Source organism: Cucumis melo, unplaced genomic scaffold (assembly GCF_025177605.1).
Source record: "Cucumis melo cultivar AY unplaced genomic scaffold, USDA_Cmelo_AY_1.0 utg001204l, whole genome shotgun sequence".
NCBI lineage: Eukaryota > Viridiplantae > Streptophyta > Magnoliopsida > Cucurbitales > Cucurbitaceae > Cucumis > Cucumis melo.
In genome coordinates, this window is record NW_026124474.1 from 29755 (window position 1) to 37500 (window position 7746).

Consider the following 7746-nt stretch of genomic DNA (forward strand, 5'->3'; position numbering starts at 1 on the left):
TAACAAGATAATTCCTATCAATAATAAAGAAAACAAGAGTAAAGTCGCATTACATACAAATCAAAGAAAAAAAATAGGTAAATAGAAGATTCAAGAGGCCCCTAATGATCAATATAACTATGAATGAGCCGACTTGATATTTGGGCATTATAACTACAAAGAAGACTTTTCGGATTTTGATTCTTTCGTATCTTGATACAAAAAATTGAATCATAGCATTAAGAAGTTTGAAACTTTTTAGTACACATATCCGTTACGAGCGGTATTTGGGTGTTTCTGTTTGAGCCGTACGAGACGAAATTCTCATATACGGTTCTCAGAGGGGGGTCCCCTTGGTTTACCTATCTCAATAAAGTGTATGATTGGTTCGAAGAACGTCTTGAAATTCAGGCGATTGCAGATGATATAACTAGTAAATACGTTCCTCCTCATGTCAACATATTTTATTGTCTAGGAGGAATTACGCTTACTTGTTTTTTAGTACAAGTAGCTACGGGGTTTGCTATGACTTTTTACTACCGTCCGACCGTTACTGAGGCTTTTGCTTCTGTTCAATATATAATGACGGAAGCAAATTTTGGTTGGTTAATCCGATCAGTTCATAGATGGTCGGCAAGTATGATGGTCTTAATGATGATCCTGCACGTATTTCGCGTGTATCTTACTGGTGGATTTAAAAAACCTCGTGAATTGACTTGGGTTACAGGTGTGGTTCTGGCTGTATTGACCGCATCCTTTGGTGTAACTGGTTATTCCTTACCTCGGGACCAAATTGGTTATTGGGCAGTCAAAATTGTAACAGGTGTACCGGAAGCTATTCCAGTAATAGGGTCGCCTTTGGTAGAGTTATTACGCGGAAGTGCTAGTGTGGGACAATCTACCTTGACTCGTTTTTATAGTTTACACACTTTTGTATTACCTCTTCTTACTGCCGTATTTATGTTAATGCACTTCCCAATGATACGTAAGCAAGGCATTTCTGGTCCTTTATAGAGAATAGAAATCATAGATTTGTAATTAGTTATTTATGATTACTCAGGGGGGAAGAAGAGTATTTCATTGCTGCAAATATGGATTATTGAAAAATAAGACATGTATTTGGATATTTCCCTTCAACTCCACGAAATTTTATTCGTTATTTTTCAATAATAGTTGAAGGGAATTCTTCGAAGAGAAAATGGATTATGGGAGTGTGTGACTTGAACTATTGATTGGACCGTGTAGATATATGTCTTTTTATCTGCCACATTGGGATTCACAACAAAATGTGTCTTTATTCCAACCACCGCGAAAGCTCCATACAGAGGGTAGGCTGGTTCGCTTGAAGAGAATCTTTTCCATGATCAGACTTGACCATGTCGTGCATGACCAGGCTCCGTAAGATCCATTAGAATAGGTGATATATATGCCATAATACAGATTATGTTTTATCTATTTCACTTACTTAATAGTATGAAAATGCATTCATTTCCTCTGCATTGACTCGATTTATAATACTATCGGAGTGAAACAAGGGATCTAAAGAAGAACATAGGCTAGACTCTATTAGTAACAAGTAAATCCTTTGGATGTAAAAAGTATCAATATTTTTGGGGGCTAAAGCCCCATCGCAAGGTTTGAGACGACCCAGAAAGCACTTGAACATTATCAACTTTGTAAGCCTACTTGGGTATTGAGCATTTATCTGTACGAACTTAATTCCTTGCAATGGATAATTGTAACTCTTGAAAACGGAATCCGCTAAATTTTTTCTTACATTGAATCACTCATTTATTTTATATATGCTTGGATAAGATATCGATTTTTTTTTCTGGATCCAGTTGGTTCGTTTGATTTGTGCTCGAGCCGGATGATGAAAAATTATCATGTCCGGTTCTTTCGGGGGATGGATCCATAATAATTCACCTATCCTAATAACAAAAAAACCAGATTTGAATGATCCTGTATTAAGAGCTAAATTGGCTAAGGGTATGGGTCATAATTATTACGGAGAACCCGCATGGCCCAATGATCTTTTATATATTTTTCCAGTAGTCATTCTAGGTACTATTGCATGTAACGTGGGCTTAGCGGTTCTAGAACCATCAATGATTGGTGAACCCGCAGATCCATTTGCAACTCCTTTGGAAATATTGCCGGAATGGTATTTCTTTCCCGTATTTCAAATACTTCGTACAGTGCCAAATAAGTTATTGGGTGTTCTTTTAATGGTTTCCGTACCGGCGGGATTATTAACTGTACCATTTTTGGAGAATGTCAATAAATTCCAAAATCCATTTCGTCGTCCAGTAGCGACAACCGTCTTTTTGATTGGTACCGCAGTAGCTCTTTGGTTGGGTATTGGAGCAACATTACCGATTGATAAATCCCTAACTTTAGGGCTTTTTTAAATTGATTCAATTGTGAAATAAATAAAATATCACGATGTGTGTATCTAGGGAATAGTTGCTTCAAAGTGAATTACCCCTAGATACACATATTTAATGAAATTTTTGATTTATTTTGAGTATACGGATTCTGTTAAAGATTCAAACTTCATTTTCGTCTTTTTTTTTTATAAAGTTTTTTTACAACAAAAATCCAATGGATTTCAAATTTATGCAAAATTCTTTTCCATTTCGAGAATGTCTAATATATGTTTTACGTCTTCTATGCGAAAATGTTTGATTTTCATAAGTTCGTCTGGACTATTATTCAAAAGGTCAAATAATGTATGTATATTGCACCTTTTGAGGCAATTATAGATCCTAGGAGGCAATTCTGATTGGTCAATAAAAATATATTTTAATGCTCTTTCTTTTTTCTTTTTTCTTAGTTTCGCCAATTTCTCATGAAAAGTAAAAAGGGGTAAAGTAACTTTTTGTTTATTATTTTTAAAATGGAAGTTTTCTTTTTCTTCTTCCGCATGTAAAAAAGGAATAAATAAATCAATCAAATTCCGAGAGGCTTCATGAAGTGCTTCTTTAGGAGTTAAACTTCCATTGGTCCATATTTCGAGAAAAAGTATCTCTTGTTTTTCATTCCCATTTACATAAGAATGAATACTATGATTAACATTTCGAACAGGCATGAATATAGCATCCATAGGATAACTTGCGTCTTGAAAATTATTTGGCGTTTGTATATGATATCCGCGATTCCTCTCGATCTTTAATTCAATACAAAAATTAATTGGTTCCGTTAGGTTAGCTATATGCTGTGTATTATCAACGATTTCCACCGAAGGTGGTAAGATGATGTCTTGAGCAGTTACGCATCCAGGACCCTTGACACAAATAGACGCATCACGAGTTCCATACAGATTACTTCTCAATACAATTTCTTTCAAATTCATTAAAATTTCATGTACTGATTCTTGAATACCGACTATGGTAGAGTATTCATGTGGGATTTTTTCAGATTTTGCACGTGTGATACATGTTCCCTCTATTTCTCCAAGCAAAGCTTTTCGCATCGCAATGCCTATAGTATCCCCTTGTCCCTTCATAAGTGGAGACAGAATAAAGCGTCCATAATAAAGACGCTTACTGTCTGCTCTTGATTCAACACACTTCCACTTTAGTGTCCGAGTCGATACTCTGATTTTCTCTCGAACCATAGTAATATTTTTTGATAAAATCATTGAATTATTTATTTCTCTTGAAATTTCTCTTCAATGTTTATTTTTACACACGTCGTTTTTTAGGGGGCCTACAGCCATTATGTGGCATAGGGGTTACATCCCGTATGAAACTTAATAGTATACCGCTTCTCCGAATAGCTCTTAATGCTGCATCTCTTCCGAGACCGGGGCCCTTTATCATAACTTCGGCTCGTTGCATCCCTTGATCCACTACTGCCCGAATAGCATTTCCTGCTGCGGTTTGGGCGGCAAATGGTGTCCCTCTTCTTGTACCTTTGAATCCACACGTACCGGCGGAGGACCAAGAAATTACCCGACCCCGTACATCTGTAACAGTCACAATTGTATTGTTGAAACTTGCTTGAACATGAATAACGCCCTTTGGTATTCTACGCGTACTTTTACGTGAGCTAATACGTCCATTTCTACGTGAACCGATTCTTGGTATGGGTTTTGCCATATTTTATCATCTCATAAATCTAAGTCAGAGATATATGGATATATCCATTTCATGTCAAAACGGATCCTTTAATTTCTTTTTATGTATATATTGTGGGTGGCCTTTAGGGGTCCTTTTTTTTATAAAGATTATCCTTGTCTTTGTTTATGTCTCGGATTGGAACAAATTACCATAATTCGTCTCCGCCTACGGATCAGGCGACATTTTTCACAAATTTTCCGAATGGAGGCCCTTATTTTCATATTTTTTATTCCTTACCTTAATCTACTTATTGGAAGAAAATAAGTTTCTGAAATTTTCTATTTCGAATTGGATCTCCCTACAAAAAAAAGAATATTGCACGTGAAAAGACTACTTCACCTAATCATTCGAATCTTTGTTTCGTAGTCTATAAATTATACGCCTTCTGGTCCTGGTTGAATCGTAACAACTTACTGAAATTTTGACTCTCTATTACCTAGTATATGGATAAAACTATGTTGAATCCTTCCTGAAACGTAACCTAGAATTGGATCCTCATTATCTAAACAAACCCAAAACATATCATTGGTAAGTGATTCAGTAATTAAACCTTCAGAAATCCTTTTTTGCTCTTTCATTCCAGACGAAACACCCTTCAAAGTATCAATTAATCAAGGGGGAGTCGTATTATAAACTATAAACCCACCTCTTTTCTTTTTTTTTTTTTTTTTACAAATAGGGAAGTTCTGTGTATAATTCGAATATCATAAAGATTACCATATATAACACAAAATTTCGCCGCCGATTCCCTGTAGTCGAGCTTCTCGGTCTGTCATTATACCCCGAGAAGTAGACAGAATTACAATGCCCATTCCGCCTAAAATTCTAGGAATTTTTTGATAGTTAGAATATATTCGGAGACCAGGTCGACTGATCCGTTTTAAATTTAAAATCGTTTTATATGGTCCTTTCCTATTTCTTCTATGTCGTAGGGTTAAAACCCAAAAATCCTTGTTGCTTTCCCGATGTTTCCTTACGTTTTCAATAAAACCTTCTCGTAAAAGTATTTTAACAATGTTTTCGGTGATGTTAGTAGATGGTATTCGAACCATTCCTTTTCTATTCATGTCAGCATTGCGAATAGAGGTTATTATGTTAGCAATAGTGTCCTTACCCATGATAAACGAAAATTATTGGTTACTTAAATTTTTGATCTAATCAACATTCTTTTTTATTAAATAGTTATGAATTTTAAAAGGTATATACGTGATACACAATCTACTAATTAATTTCATTCAAATAGTATAACTATCTCACGGTCTGTCTCATTTTATAATACTTCAGGTGCTAATGAAATTATTTTAGTGAAATTTAACTGTCTCAATTCTCGGGCAATCGCACCAAAAATTCGAGTTCCTTTTGGATTTCCTTCTTGATCAATAACAACCGCAGCATTGTCATCATATCGTATTATCATACCATTTTCTCGTTTGAGTTCTTTACAAGTACGTACAATTACAGCTCTGATCACTTCTGATCTTTCTAGAGGTGTATTTGGGACGGCTTTCTTGATTACAGCAACAATAACGTCACCAATATGAGCATATCGTCGATTACTAGCCCCTATGATTCGAATACACATCAATTCTCGGGCTCCGCTGTTATCTGCTACATTCAAAAGGGTTTGAGGTTGAATCATATTATTTTGGAATCTTTTCTTTCAATGCAAAGGGCGAAGTAAAAAAAAAAAAAAGAAATATTGTTTTTCAAAAAAAAAAAAAATAAATCTGCAATTGTTTTTTTTTCATCTTAAACAAAGATCGCTTTCCTTTGATTCTACATTTCTATCCCGAAGTAATGAATTGGGTTCGTATAGGCATTTTGGATGCCGCTATTGAAATAGCTTTTCTGGCTATATTTTCGGCTACTCCACTCATTTCATAAAGTATTCTACCTGGTTTAACAACAGCTACCCAATATTCGGGGGATCCTTTCCCTGAACCCATACGTGTTTCTGTGGGTCTTAGTGTAACGGGTTTGTCCGGAAATATACGTACCCATATTTTTCCACCGCGTCGTGCATTTCGTGTCATTGCCCTTCGTCCGGCTTCGATTTGTCTCGATGTGATCCAAGCGGGTTCAAGTGCCTGAATAGCGTATCTCCCGAAGCAAATACTATTGCCTCGATAAGATATTCCTTTCATTCTTCCTCTATGGTGTTTACGGAATCTGGTTCTTTTGGGGTTATAGTTGATGGTTATTTCTAAATTCCATCTCTACTACAGAACCGGACATGAGAGTTTCTTCTCATCCAGCTCCTCGCGAATGAAACGATTCAAAAAAATATACATGTATTTACTGATATTTTCTGAATAATAGATTCAATTATGGGATTTTTGATATTTCATTTAATCAATCTATTCGAAATTTGTATATCTTCTTTTCTTTTGATAGAAAACTAAACTGTTTATAGATTCTAGAATAATAGAATAAGTTTTTTTATTATAGTTTTCTAAAAAATTATAGATAATATAATCTCGTTTTGTTATTTTTTCTTTTATTATTAAGGTTATAACAAATCTTTATTTTGTTTTGCCTTTTTTTATCTATTATTATATTTGATCGACCCTAATTTAGAAATATAATAAAATGGAAACGTTCGCGGGCGAATATTTACTCTTTTTATATATGTTTTGGTTCTCGGGTTAGTTAGCCCATGAACCTACCTCTCATAATAAATGGATTGGTCTTGGGTTCCTTCCGCCATCCTACCCAATGAATTATTAGGATTCGTTTTCAATAGAATATTATGTATTCACGGGTTCCCTCGTTCCCATCGCCTCTCGATTAATGGTTAGGTCTTAATTATACAATGGAGCCCGTAATAAAATTTGTTTTTGAGTCAATCTTCTCAGTCTTTATTGTCTCGGGGCTCTTGGCTTTTTTGTTCTGATGAACAGATTCATCTAATTATGAATTCATCAGTCTTAATGCTTTATTACACTACCTTTTATGAGATGACCCATAGACCTTACATATTACGTATTGGAATGATATATCATTCATATTCTTTTTCTCTCTTTCTTTCACCCTTCCATTTATCCGCATACTTTTATTGCTTGACAACTCATAATCGGATTTTTTTTATGCAAAAAAGATTTCAGTTGCTACAATGATATGACCAATATAACATATCTTGACTGGTTGGTTTTTTAGATCCAGATAATGCGAAGCGATGAGTTGGTTATTAGTTTTATAATTATTAGTTCAGATTATGTATGGGCTTATCCTTCTTTATTTTTTGGTTTTAATCCGAACATAAAAAAAACTGACGAGTCGCACACTAAGCATAGCAATTATCTCAAATGATTAATTTCATTTTTATTTAACCTTATAGAATTGCTCATTTTTTATTTAAACGAAAAAGACTGATTTGTCATTTCTTGGTCGATCATTGAATAAAACTTAAACACAAGTTGAGTAAGGGCTTATTATTGCTCGTCTACAAATATCCAAATTTTGATGCCTAATACCCCATAGATAGTTCGAACTGGATAGCAACAATAATCAATTTTAGCTCGAATGGTTTGTAGAGGAACCCGTCCTTCTCTGATCCATTCGACACGTGCAATTTCTTTTCCGTCTATACGTCCGGCAATTTGTACTTGAATTCCCTTTGTACCCGCCTGTTCAGTTAATTCAA